This window comes from Tachypleus tridentatus, chromosome 6, assembly GCF_004210375.1.
Source record: "Tachypleus tridentatus isolate NWPU-2018 chromosome 6, ASM421037v1, whole genome shotgun sequence".
Classification (NCBI taxonomy): Eukaryota; Metazoa; Arthropoda; class Merostomata; order Xiphosura; family Limulidae; genus Tachypleus; species Tachypleus tridentatus.
The window spans coordinates 12,166,297-12,180,671 of NC_134830.1; the positions used below are offsets into that span (position 1 = coordinate 12,166,297).

Here is a 14,375-nt window from a genome sequence, read left to right on the forward strand (position 1 = left end):
TATAATTATAGATAATGGAGGAATGTGATCTGTACCCTGGGATCTCTGTGAAACATGAAGGGGCATTTTAACCTTCTAGCTGAACACCACATCATTCATGTGGAAGCTTTTAGATAAAGTTGGGACTGAGTTCCTATTAGTCATATTTAATAGCATAACATGTCTTCTAGGTCGTACTATTCGTTAAGTTAGGAAAACAAGTAGGTTTGAGAAGCGTTGGAACAAAGTATTGTTTGACTCTTCTAATAAATATTCGGTAATATAATAGAGTTTAATAAGTGTAGTTAACTAGTAGCATTTAGATGTCTTAAAACCATCAAGTGGACAGTTACGTTTGAAAGTTCTACTTGGTTATGAGAAATAAGTTATGTTTCCATTTCAGTTCACGGGTTGTTCTAAACTTGAGGTTCACAACTTACGTAGTAACTAAATTTGTCGGCTATTAAATTAAATGATGAACAATTAGTTTATTTTCTAATGGTTGTAAATAATTTTCGAGCTTTAAATATATATGTATAATTAAAAGTTGTGTAAAGTTTTAAAATATATAAAATATGTTTTTTAAACTGCGTAAGATTTTGTTTTCCAAAACTAAAGATATAATGTTACCAACAACAGTAGATTAATTCCAGTAAATAAATTATATTTCCCCACTTGTAGCAGGTTTTCAATAGAACAAACCAAAATAAGAACAAGTCCATTTTCTGTTGCCCGGCATTACCAGGTGGTTAAAACACTCAACGCGTAATCCAAGGGTTGCGGGTTCGAATCCCCATCATATACGTTCTAGCCCTTCCAGCCATGGGGGCGTTATGATGTCACGGTAAATCCCACTATTTTTTGGTAAAAGAACAGCCCAAGAGTTGGTGGTAGGTGGTGATGACTAACTGCCTTTTCTCTAGTCATACATTGCTAAATTAGGGACGGCTAGCGTAGATATCTCTCGTGTAGCGTTGCGCGAAAATAAAAAAACAAACGAAACCATTTATCTGTGAGATAAATTAAGAAAGACTTATACTGCTAGAAATTGGGTTTCGATAACAGGGTTGAGCAAAGCACAGTTAGCCATTTGTGTAACTCTGTGCATATTGTGTGTTTATTTTTCTTTTCTTATGGCAAAGCCACGTTGAGCTCTCTGGTGAGTCCACCGAGGGAAATCGAACCATTAACTTTAACGTTGTAATTCCTTAGACTTACCGCTGTACCAGCGGGGGACCTTGTATAGTAACAAACATAACAACATTTTTATACATTGAACGAAATGGAAGAACAATACTGTGTATTACAACAGAGACAATAATTTGCTCAAGAGGCTAACATTGTTCACCAGCGGCTCAGCAGAACGTTTAACAGCTTCCGAAGTTAAATTCAGTGTTCAATCCCCGTAATTGCTATAGCGATACGTAACCACGTTTTCTTTTCATCTTAAAAATTTCAGCTGAATTTAATAACAATTTAATTTTGTTATCACCAGGTGATATATTTATTATCTTTGTTTCAAAAATAGTTATTTTGTTTCCCATGTTATTTACTGATATTGACATACATGCATTCCACTCTTGAGCACTTTAGCAACATATGAGTTTGGAGTTTTCCACTACCATAAATAAAGGGTACACCCCACCAAACTTTTCGAATATCGCCAGCTTCATGTTTCAGATAAATAATAAAATATCAAAACGTGTATTTGTTTCTTATGTGTCTTACATCAGATCTGATACTGGGAAAGTGGTTGAAAGTTATCTTATTCCGTTTTCTGAGTGCAACTAAACTCTCTCTCATACCACGCAGCACACAAACACTGTCACTTTCTCTCATGAGCTGGTGTTAGACACCGTGTGATCGTTTCGGCTCAAGAATTGTTGAAATATTTCTTTTAGTTCGTCACATGATTATTAAGACACACGAATATGTCACTAATAAACGTAATAAGATATATTTTACAAGTATAGTGTGTATTTAAAACTTACACATTTTTAGTTATACGTGTCACAAGAACAATAGTCATCATGAAACACAGAATTGTTAATACAGGTTGCAAACTATTGTTCCTAAAACAAAAATATTTTATATATAGTATATTGTATATATTGTTCTATTTGTTGCTTTATTCTTTGCTCCTTAATTTTAAGGACGTTGAATTATGTGTTTTTTCAATGTGCGCATTCAATATATTACTCATGTCGGCAGTCTCAAATAAATAGTGCTTCATATAGTCAGAATGGTCTCACAGAAATTGAAATTCTGTTTTGAAAATGTAAGATACCCTGACGGTGACGTTAAACATCTAAAATTTGGCAGGACTATTGCACAACAGAACTTAGTACGACACAACTGCCTTCTGTTGAATATTAAGCCTTAATACGTTATAAACTGGGACAATTCTTCTAGTACCAATACTAGCTGTTGATCTCACTGGTTTTATGTTGTTGGTTTTCTCAAAACTGTCCTACAGTAAGTTAATTAACAAATACTTATCGTGTAGAAGTGTAGACCAAATAAGTTTTATCCGTAATAGAAGTGATTGTTGTTGAATTGTTGTTGTAAAGCACTAAGCCTCAAAATGAACCACTTATGTTGTGCCCCAGCGAATATCAAAATTAGATATTTACCTTCATAAGCTCTCAGAGATACTACTGAGCCACTAAAGAACAATAAAATTTGTTATAAGAAAATTTCAGGATAACTGAATTAACCCGGAGTAGGAATTGTAACAAAATACGTTATTTAGTGCTTAAATAGTTACTTTAACGTATTGATTAGCAATTAAGTTTTACAATAAGCCTGCCCAGATGTTTGCTATTTAATTATTAAAGCTAAAACTTTCATTTGCATTAGAGCATCCTTTCCCATAAACAAAATGGCGTTTTAACAAAAATGTTACAACATCGTTAATAACTCTTCTGCTCCGGTAATTTACAACATCATATTTTATGTGTTGCTTTGTGATGTTCTTGGGGGCAAAGCTTCTATTAACTTATAAGGTTCCATTTATTATTACTGATGTTTTTGCTTTGTTTTAGCATGTCAGTGAATAATCTCAATGGTCTTAATTCAACATGAGCGCTGTAGTATTTTATCTTGTATTAAATTATGTTAACAATTATTAATCTTTGTTCTTTATCTTCTGTCATAAAATGTCAACTGTGATTCTCATCGTATTGCGGCTTATATTAAAACATATCAGTAATGATTCCTCTTAGTTCATTGGCTTCTACTATAAATTTTCAACAATGATGCTCGTAGTATTGTTGATTCTATTAAAACGTGTGATTTGTTAACTTCAACAATAATATAAACTCCATACCTAAAAGCATATAAATAATAATATATCTTAAATCGTTAGCTTCTATCGTATTTCAACAATGATCTTTGCAGAATTGTAGTTTGCACAAAATCATATCAAAAGGCATAAAATTTGTGACAAAAACTCACGTCAATTGTATTTTTTCTTACATTTTGCTTAATTCATCAGTTACAGATTGAAAATAATAGCCTATGAAAACAGTATTTCACATCTATTTCGTCTCTCACAAGTAATTGCTCAAGGAGGCTTTCGAACAACATTAGAACAAACAAAATGCAACTTTTAAAAGGTTTTAAAGAAAATTTGTATTATTTTTATGAACTTAGTTTTCATTACTTAAATAAAAACAATTCAAAGTTGTTTCTCTGTTTTCGTGTATTTGTACATGTACCACACAAACACACAATTCATTATTGTGTTAATTATGGAAACTTCTGTCGTTTTCTTTAAACACAAAGCTACACGGTATCTTTCGCATATCCTTTCCCTGAACAGTACAGAAATTACGTAATTTCACAACACAGAAAAACAGAAAATGTGTTTTTTGGAACAGTTGGCATTTAACAACAGTATTTTAAGAGATTACTGTTTAAATGTATTTTTTTTCATTTGATCATCAATACAACAATACATGTAAATCACAGGTTAATTGTTTTTAAACTTGTAGTATCAAGTAAAACCAATTATCATAGAAGGAGTGGGTCTTGTAATACTCTGCTCTAATAAAATATAATTATAGAGAAAACAAAAACACTTGTTATAGAAAGTGAAAAAATTAAACATAAACCACTGAAAAAGGAACATAGGTGGTTAATAGAAAACACTTTGTGTTACCTGTTCCATTATTGTTTCAAATTTATTTAAATGGTCATACAAGTACTAGTAACGATCACTGTTTTAATACAAACGAAAATGTCATTCAAACATGGTGATTCAGTAATGACAAATAATTATGACAGTACTAAATGCAGATGTCACTTCTAGTCCTGATTCACTAAGAATTATTTATATTCACAGATGAATACCGCATAACTTATGTATATATATATGAACGAAGAACAGCGAAAGAGCGAAATGTAAATAAAATCCAAAAACATCCTCCACTATCATTACAAAGGACGACAGTATGGAATGGTAGCAGAGGCAAGTGTGTGAATTTAAATGGTATCATGATGTTTTTGGTTTATCTTAAGTATGTTATTGTTCAATCCCAAGCGACTTCGACCGTGGAATGATTGTTGGTGCCAAACATCCAGTGAGCGGATGTTCTGTGGAAGAAAACGCCTTGTTAATAAGAGAGGTTAAATTAGAATATTCAGATTCTTTCTAGCTGATAGAAGGCCTAAGAGAGCTCAAACAACCACTCTTTACAACAGTGATGTACAGAAGGGCATCTCTGAATACACAACAGGTTCCATTCATATCAACTAAGAACAAGAAGGTGAGGCTATAGTTGGCACGGGATCACCAAAACTGGAAAACTAAAGATTAAAAAAAAACGTCGCCTGGTCAGAAGAATCTCGATTTTGCTGCGATATGCAGATGGTAGGATCAGAATTTTGTGTACACAGCATGAATCCATGGATCCATCCTGCCTATATCAATGGTGCAGGATAGTTGTGGTGGTGTAATGGTGTGGGGAATGCTTTCTTAGAAAACATTATAACCCTTTATATCAAATGAGCATCATGTGAACGCCACAGCATACCTACACATTGTTGCTGAACATGTGCATCCCCTTAAGATCACTGTCTACCCACTTTCCAGTGGCTATTTCCAGCAGGATAAAGTGCCATGTCACAAAGCATTTATCATCTCAAACTGTTCTACGAACATGAGAGTGACTCCAGTGTTTTTCTATTGCCTGTACAGTCCCCCAGATCTCGATCCAGTAGAGCAGCTTTGAGATGATATGGAATAGAATGTTCACAGAATGAATATGTGGTCAACATGGACCAAAATCCGAATAGAATATTTCAGGCTGTTCTGGAGACAAAAGCGGTTCCTACCCCTTAATAGATAGGTGTACCTAATAATGCGGCCATTAAGTGTATATACAAAGTCAAAATACGGTGTTCATTTCCAACAAACAAGAGTGAACAGAGTACATAAAATAAAACTGATTTCACGACATTACAGCATTTTATTATCGAACTGATAATTAACTTAAAAAACTGCTTAACTGTAACCATCCATCACGTTCATCAGTGTCTCATTAAATAATATATTAATCAAAATTATGATTAAAATATTAATGTCATAAAGAATAATCAACTAAACAAAGTTAGTGTTTCTAACGATTACTTTTGATTTTTCCAACTACCTAATGAAACCTTTACATAGGTCTCCTGATTCTTAAGAACACAGACCAATGTTTTACTGAAACATATATGTTATAATGTTATATAATATGTTATAATGTTATATAATATGTTACACCATCAATAAAACTCTTCTTTGTAGTTATACATCATTATTTGCTTCTCTGTTATTTTAAACAAACTTGATAGAATTATGAAATTTATTGTTTTAAATGATTTGCCAATGCTGTTAGTGCATTTTAAACTCTGAAGTAAGGCTATTGTAGAGTTGAGAAAAAATTATAGGTAAATAATACAGTGTTTTTTATAGCAAAGCCCCATCAGGCTATGTGCTGCGTCCACCGAGAGCAATCGAACCCCTCATTTCAGGGTTGTAACTCTGTAAACTGACTGTTGTACCAGTGGAGAAAAAAACCGTATAATAGACTGTTGTGCCGGTAGGGAGAAAGAGCGTATAATAGACAGATTATTTTACCTTCTGGTTTTTGGACATTATAAATGAATGTTGTGTTAAACTGATAATGTCAAAAATAGTTACGAACTAACAAAAAAGTTCAACATATGATGATAATTACATATATGTAATGTTTAAAACATTATTGGACAGTAAGTAAATATATCAGCATATATTAGATTAAATTATACACATAAAATTCGTTCTGTGATAATATAAAAGTATCAATAAATAATCATATAATTTTAATATTTATGTACAAAAATATATTTCTCACGATTAATTTTAAGTATAAAACATTTTTTTATTTATGCACGATTATGATAATTATAAATATTTAGTTATGATGCGTTAACAAAATATTTTGAAAACAGTGAAGAAAATTGGATATATTTAGAGATAGTGGTGAACGTGTTTCTATTGTATCAAAGATATCTATGAAGCTGGAACAATTACCAGTGTTAACTTTTACCTCACACAGTGTAGTTTATCCATGATTTAATAATGTCTCCACATATAAATAATAAAACAGCATTGAGAGGTAGCTATCAACCAGCAATATCTTAAATAGCTTTGTGGATCTGTTGAAGACTATTATTAGTCTTCCTAGTCTTATCTAGGAAATGATAAATGGGTGCAAGATCTAATGTTCCTTACTTGTATTATGATTTATCTACAAACTTTTAACTTGGCACTCCAGGGAAAGGATAAGATTGTTTCTGATCTTACTCAGACAATTTTCATCTTTCAAAATAAAATTAGACTTTTTAAAAGAGACATATTGTCAAGACACTTCAGTTACTTCCCAATCGCAAAATGAGAGTAAATACATTACTTGATATTGAAATAAAAGACATCAAATTGGAAGAATACAATGATAAATTACAAGAACTGCTGCATAATTTGCTAGAAAGGTTTGAGGACTTGCAGGAGCTAAAGCCCTTCTTCGCCTTTCTTGTAAATCCGTTCATGCTTGATGTGGTCAGTGATGATTGTCCAATTGTCGAACATCTTGTTACAGAATCATCTGCTGTGGAAATGGAACTAATAAAAATACAGGAGGACCTGGGTCACAAGATGATCCATAAATCCCATTCTACAACAGCGTTCTGGAAGCAAGTTCCAGAAATAAAATATCCTGAACAGAAAAAAAAAAACAGTGTGCGACTCATCTCATTTTCAGCACAACATACTGCTGTGAATCACTGTATCCTGTAATGAAGCTTGTGAAGTCAAAGCATCGTGCGATCCTTACAAATCAATACCTGACGGACCTAATTCGTAAAGACTTGACAACATAACAGCCGGAATTAACAGTTTAAAAAATACATACACGGATAAATATTATTACGTACATGTATTTATTAACATTTATATAAAATTTATGTAACAATATGTACATGTAACAATAAAAAGGTGTGTATAATATTTCTTCATGTCTTGCGGCTCTCAAACATCTGAAGATTATTGTATGTGGTTCTTACGTTAAGCAAGTTTGGCCACCCCTGGCATAAAAGGTAATGGGTTGTAGAGATTTTCTATGTTGAAATATACCGAAGCCATGGTTAACTTAAATTGCGTAATACTAACACGAATCCTTGTAAGAAATTCAAACAAACGCTTCACATAATTCTAAAGAAGTATTGTATCTTTATATTTTTATATGATAATTTGTAAACGTCACTATCATTAGACAAAGGCCATAATTTAGATTCCTTAAATTGTAAAACAAACAAAGAATTATTAATATATCTTTAAATCGTTTAATGAATATGGCATTAATTTAGTTGCCATTGTATTTTCGAACCTTTCAATGTTTCGAGAAGTTATTTATCATACACTGCATCATCTCTCTAAGTCAGACATGTCCTCATCACGTGCCTGAAAACACATTTGTATATATTCCATGAATTAATAATAAACCCTTAAAAAACATGTTCCATTTAGTACAAGAATATCACAACAAACAACCAACTGTACATATTTCAAATTTATTAATCATATACGTTCCGTTTCTCAACAATACGTTTAAGTACAAATAAAAACATTAATTATAACTTTCTTCACTAACACTAGAGCACATAATATATGCAAAAATAAAAATAACTTAGTACAAAATAGATCTAGGGACTAGCTGAGTTCCAATGTAGTGTAACCATACTAAAAAACACCAAATACATTTGCGTCAAATATCCCTCTTCATTGTTTGGTATCATTATACAAATATGTCAGCTTCTCTTGTTTCTTCCATCTTCCCTACTGGTTGACACATAAAGTTGAGATATTTCTTTGGAGTTCCAAAGTCATTTAATAATATAATAGATCAAAATTTGAACATCAATATCCAAGTATTTTATAAAGTATTGTAAAGATAACACGAGTAGGATGGGGTTAAGAAAGATAACTGGTTCTGTTATGTGAGTTAGATTGTAATTTCAGTATCACAAATAATACAAAACATGTTTGTCTCGCTATCAGTTAAAAGCACAAACCATTAAGTTCTAAGGATTGTAGTTACATGTTAAAGAGTTTCATAGATAACCTTAACGAAACAATATAAAATTGAGTGTTTAAGACACTCCACGAGGCTTTACGTATGGATAAAATAGTCATAGTTTAATGTACATAGCTTGGAAAGAATAAATTACTTCATCTTATGTAGAGCGGTAGTCATGATGTAGCGGTCCTCTCTGGTTGTTGTGAAGCGATGACGCCATTGATCTGGTCTCCTACCATAAGAGTTCTTCTCCTGGTTTCATCATTAAAGTCGAATGATGACGCTTAGTGACACACCAACGCTCTGTGCTATCCTGCTATAGTTCTGGCGATCTTCTAGCATCTGGAACGCCCTGCCTACCTCGTTCTCTGTAAAATGGCACCTGACTAATTGGGTACACAAGATGAAGGTACACGCCAACAAAACGAGCAGCAAAAGATCCATGTTGGTGTGTGTTTCGAAAATTAATGACAAATGCGTGGTTTCACGTTACAGCCTTATATCGGGAACATTGAGTTGTATTTTTCTTGAGTAAGGTGAGATCAGTTGGAGTTGCTTCAAACTTCACTTGCAACCTGAAATGTTCTTCATAAATAAATTTAGTTATGACAAGAGTAAACTGAAATATGTACTTCGTCCTTTAATTTTCAGAGTACTATGTACTTGTAATAAACAGATACTTTTTCTTACGGAATGTGTGTCTTTTAACTATAAAACCTTTTAAAAGTGGAAGATTGGAGACGCCGGGTATCGATCCCGGTACCTCTCACATGCTAAGCGAGCGCTCTACCACTTGAGCTACGTCCCCTATGTCTTAAACTTTAATGGCACTATACTTATTTAAAACAGATATCGAGTTTTTTTTTTTTTTTTAACGTTTAAAGTGTATTAGAACTGGTTTAGCAAGTGATACGAAAGTTTGTCAGTAAGTAAACCTCGGGTTAGGTAACACCCAGACAAGCCCTATTTCACGTACAGGTTTCTACTGTATCGTTTCGTGATTCACTTAATACTATAAAAACTTTATAAAATATCTGAAGTAATAAAACACATAACGTCTCTTTCTTCACTCAAAATACGATCGGTTTATTTTGAAACAAAGTTATGAGTATAATGATAAAAGTGAGTTAATATAAAATAAAAGAATATTTCTGTCACATAAAACCAACATTTCAAAGTTGTAAGTAAATGTTATGTTTTTATGCAGCATATCTTCATCTTTATTAACATATCTTTATATGTGTTAATCGATTAACAACTACCGGGACGCGAGTTCACGTCCTGTCACCGATGGTGCTCAACTTTACAACTGTGAGAGCGTTATAACGTGATGGTTAATTTTATTATTTGTTGCTAAAAACTAAATCGAGATGTTGTTGTATCGTCTATCATTTCAAATTAGTAATAGTTAACACAGGTAACACCCAAATGGCTCCAAACCAACACACAAATTATATCTTATTTTGCCATATATCTGCTAACTTCATGAACATGAATGATAAGTCTCTGTTAAATAACAGTTAAAGAAAAAACACAGAGGTGTCTTACAGTAGAAGAAAGACAAAAACATATCAGAAAACTTCGTGAGGAAATATAACCACTTAGATCTGTTGTACAGACTTATTTGGCTGGTCTCCCAGAAGTTCATATACCTTTCTGTTGTATATGGTCACTCTTTTATTTATGAACATGGTTTGTCTTCTATATTTTCTTCAATAACATATAAATGATAAAGTTTTATGTTCTAAATAAGGCTCTTAGTTTTAAACCTCTGTGAATAATTTACAGTTTAATACATATATCAATCTGATATGAGACATCATACCATTAGAATGTATTAAATCTAACAATAATTTAGTTTTGTTATAGTTGTAGAAAATTTGTTATATAACATAAATCAGAAAAGTAAAATCACAGGGGGCAACATTAACCACGAGAATTTAATCAGCCTTTGTAACAATCCTGATGTTATTACAACAGTTAAATCGTCAACGGTTTCAAAAAACATTGTATAGAAATGTCTATAAAGATGGTGATAGTTATGTAGCTTATACTTGGCCTGGAATGTTTTAACATATTAGTTAGATGGTATGTTTCTGGAGTTACAACGCTAAAATCAGGGGTTGGATTCCCTCAGTGTAAAAATATGTATCGCAAATAAAATAAATACATAATTCAATAATGCTAAGATTTGTTCAATAACAAAAAATAGTGAAATAAATAAAGAGTTTTTGTTCTCCATTCACTATTCTTTTTTTTTTTTATGCTATTCAGTTAATTCGCAATTTTCTTATGAAAACTTTTGTCACTAAAACAGCTTTAATTACTAAGTTTTAAATACAAATGAAGGAGCCAGAAAATAATTTGGTATAAAATCACCCCAGCTTTTAAGTTAGCAGATGATTTAATAAATGTAATAACGTCTGGATTATTAAAAAAACACTAAATGCTAAATTATATTCTAGAAATAATTATATAATATAGATTTATGAATCAGTAACAAACTTTGAAAGATTTAAAAGGTTTTAACAATTCTCAAGAACTTAAAAATAAATACATAATTCAAACATCAAAAACTTTCCTATGGTAGAGACTTGAACCACGTTTAATTAGATGACAGTTGTAGTATACCACTGTGCTTTATATTTACCAGTTCAGTCTTATAGGTAGGGGTATAAACACAATACATAAAATGGTCAAAACATGTCATGAAAATGACAGTAAGTATGTGTATTGTTTGTAACGAAATACAAGCATACTTACCTTAAATACATACAACGTATTTACTTAGGAAAATAAATAGAAAGCATAACAGAAAACCCAAACAACAACAACAAAATATTCCACACCAAGTATGAAACACGACCTAACAAACATCAATATAACTCAACGAACTTATTTTATTACCTGCAATAACAACAGGATCTTAACACTGTAACTGCGCGCGTACGTATCTGTGCTAACCATCCCTAATTTAGCAGTGTAAGATTAGAAGGAAGGTAGTGAGCCATGAACTCTTGGGATACTCTTTTACCAACGAATAATGGGATTTACTGTCACATTATAACGCTCCCACGGCTGAAAGGGCGAACATGTTCTCCAGGATTCGAACCCGCGACCCTCCAATAACGAGTCCAACGCCTTAACTTACCTGGCCATACGGTGCCCTTTATGTATATATGTTTTTTTCTGTACATATGTAATGGTTTTATCTCACATCTTTGATAAGTGTAATGAAAGAAAAGTAAAAGAAGCACTCGCTTAGCCTGTGAGAAGTACCGGGACCGATACCCGAAGTCTCCAAGTAATTGTTTCCCACATGTTCTTAGGTTATGGAACTTACTGTATGTGAAGTCTCCAAGTGCACATTGTTTTCTACGTGTTCTTTAGTTTATGGACTTGCTACACATGATGAATTCTGGTAGTCAGGTCCACAGAGTCTCTATATTTGAACTGGTAACTCAAACAAAACCTCTATTACATGCACATGATCTATTGTTTTTCTTGTAGATAAATGTTCAATAAATATTTTTTTCATCATGTAAATAATTTTTTTAACGTCAATAAAACATTTATTGTGTCAACAATCTGTCTCTACTCCATTATTTAGGAAACCGAATGTTTCAAAGTTTAAGATAATATTTGGTCTTTCATATTTGGACTCGTCTGTTTTTCTGCATAAAATGTATAGAACGTGCACATCAAGAACATAAAAATGATGGGTCTTCGTTCATATATACAGGTGAGAAGATTAAGACCCTCGCCACAAATATGTTTTTGATATTGTGTCAGGTATAGGTCGGCACAGATTTTACTGCGTTTCTTTGTGTATTATAATTCATCGATAGGCATTCCTTAATGCTTTAGGAAGCAATTTATGGACCATAATCTCTTATGCTAAGCCTTTATGTTATGAAGAAATAGTGGAGGCGTATTAAAACTTTATTCTTTAACATCCGAGTCAAAACAGGTCAAACACCAAAGATAATTTTTTTGATAAACTTACGATATTTATAATAAAATTTTGTCGTGTTCTTAACCTGAACTTATTTATTGGCTACAATAACAATTGAAATTATATTAGAATTTTAAACATAATAAACAGCCATAGATATAATGTGGAAGTTATAACCCGGAATTCCACCATTAGAATATTAAACATAACGATCACTGCCCCTCATGTCTTAACGCGGAGCTCTACGAACATATGTCTTTTAAGTGTTCACAAGTACGTAGACAAAGGACATATTGTAGTGAATTATAGACTTGATATACACGTGCTATTCAACGAAATATCGACGTTATTTTCAAAACGGTATCATGTGGAATTTGTTATTGTTGTAACGTATTGTTTATAAAACAATGTATACGATTTGATTAACAAGAACGAAAAACTTTTTTCAAAAATGTATCATGTGAACGTCCTCAGATTTTCAGTCCCACAAAGTTTTGTATTCGTTTAATTATCAAATGTCATGTAGTAAGACACCCACACATAAATGAGACGAAGTTTTCCAGCTTCAGAAGTTATTTGGATTAGATTCACATTTGATAAGAAAATTTGCATTAATTTGTGTACAGTACTCTTCACTTTGAAGTTGGGCTCAAAGCTATACAAGGGGTTATCCGTGCTCTACCCAACACGAGTATCGAACCCCAGTTAATGTCGTTGTTAAGTCCGCAGACATACCTCTGTGTCACTGTAGGTCAATGATATTTAAATCTATATATTGTTCTGATTGAGTTATTATCAATTTTTAGTTGATTTTATTTGTATAGTTTTAATTGTGGTTTATATTAATAAGCAAGAGGGAATCCTCAATAGCCGTGCCACTTTAAATTTTTTCAGATAAGATTACATTAAATTCACATGCGACACATCTTTCTTAATTTTAATAGCTGTTTTTGTTTGCCAGTAATACCAAGAGCGAGTCTCACGTATAGTCATGTGAAAACTTTAGGATACCCTATGAAAGCCTGTGTACTTTTGTAACATTTCTGAATATATAGATATTTAATTTCAATTTCAACAATACTGAGAAATTATAGAAATATAACTAAACAATTAAAACCAAAGAAAAGACTTTTCAAGATCTACTGTAAATGCAAATCTACAAAAATGCATATTCTATCTGAGAAAAAAGTTCGGACACCATACCAACTGGTCATGGTAAACGAATAGCCCAAGAGTTGGCGGTGGGTAGTGATAACTAGCTGGATTAACCGTCACATTATAACGCTCCCACGGCTTAAAGGGTGAACATGTTTGGTGTGACAGGGATTAGATTCACTAGGCCTTGTGAAAAAGATTGGTTTGTTTTAAATCTCGCGCAAAGCTACTCGAGGGCTATCTGCGCTAGTCGTCATTAATTTAGCAAAGTAAGACTAGAGGAATAATAATGGTAAAATATTTCACTTCCTGGCTGCCTGTACATTTCTACAAGTAGTAAATGGAAGATTGTGCCCAGTGGCACAGCGGCAGTCTGCTGACTTATAAGCTGGGTTTTATTCACGTGGTGGACAGAGCATAGATAGTCTATTGTGTACCTGTGTGCTAAGAGAGTTGATTAAGAAGTTATATCCATATTAGTGAACATCATTCAGAGTTCATTGTTTTTACCACGGTAACATTTCCATGTGTAAACATAACACATTAATCTTTTCAACAAACACGCCTGAAAGGTATTATGTGAGTAGAACTTTTATTTATTTTGTTCATTAGTTATAATGGTTAATTACACGTGATTTAAGAACGTGCCAGTAACGTAATGAAGTACCTACCCAACAGACTTTTAA

General features: G+C 32.5%; 1 protein-coding gene and 1 non-coding gene across 2 annotated transcripts in view; one reads left to right on the top strand and one right to left on the bottom strand.

The window, feature by feature from the left end:
* Positions 1-14,375, top strand: part of LOC143251934 (dynein axonemal heavy chain 7-like) — a 557,556-nt gene that overhangs the window by 428,831 nt on the left and 114,350 nt on the right. The window lies entirely within an intron of this gene.
* On the bottom strand, positions 9,315-9,387 carry TRNAA-AGC (transfer RNA alanine (anticodon AGC)). The gene has a single exon. It is a non-coding gene; the product is annotated as a tRNA-Ala (tRNA).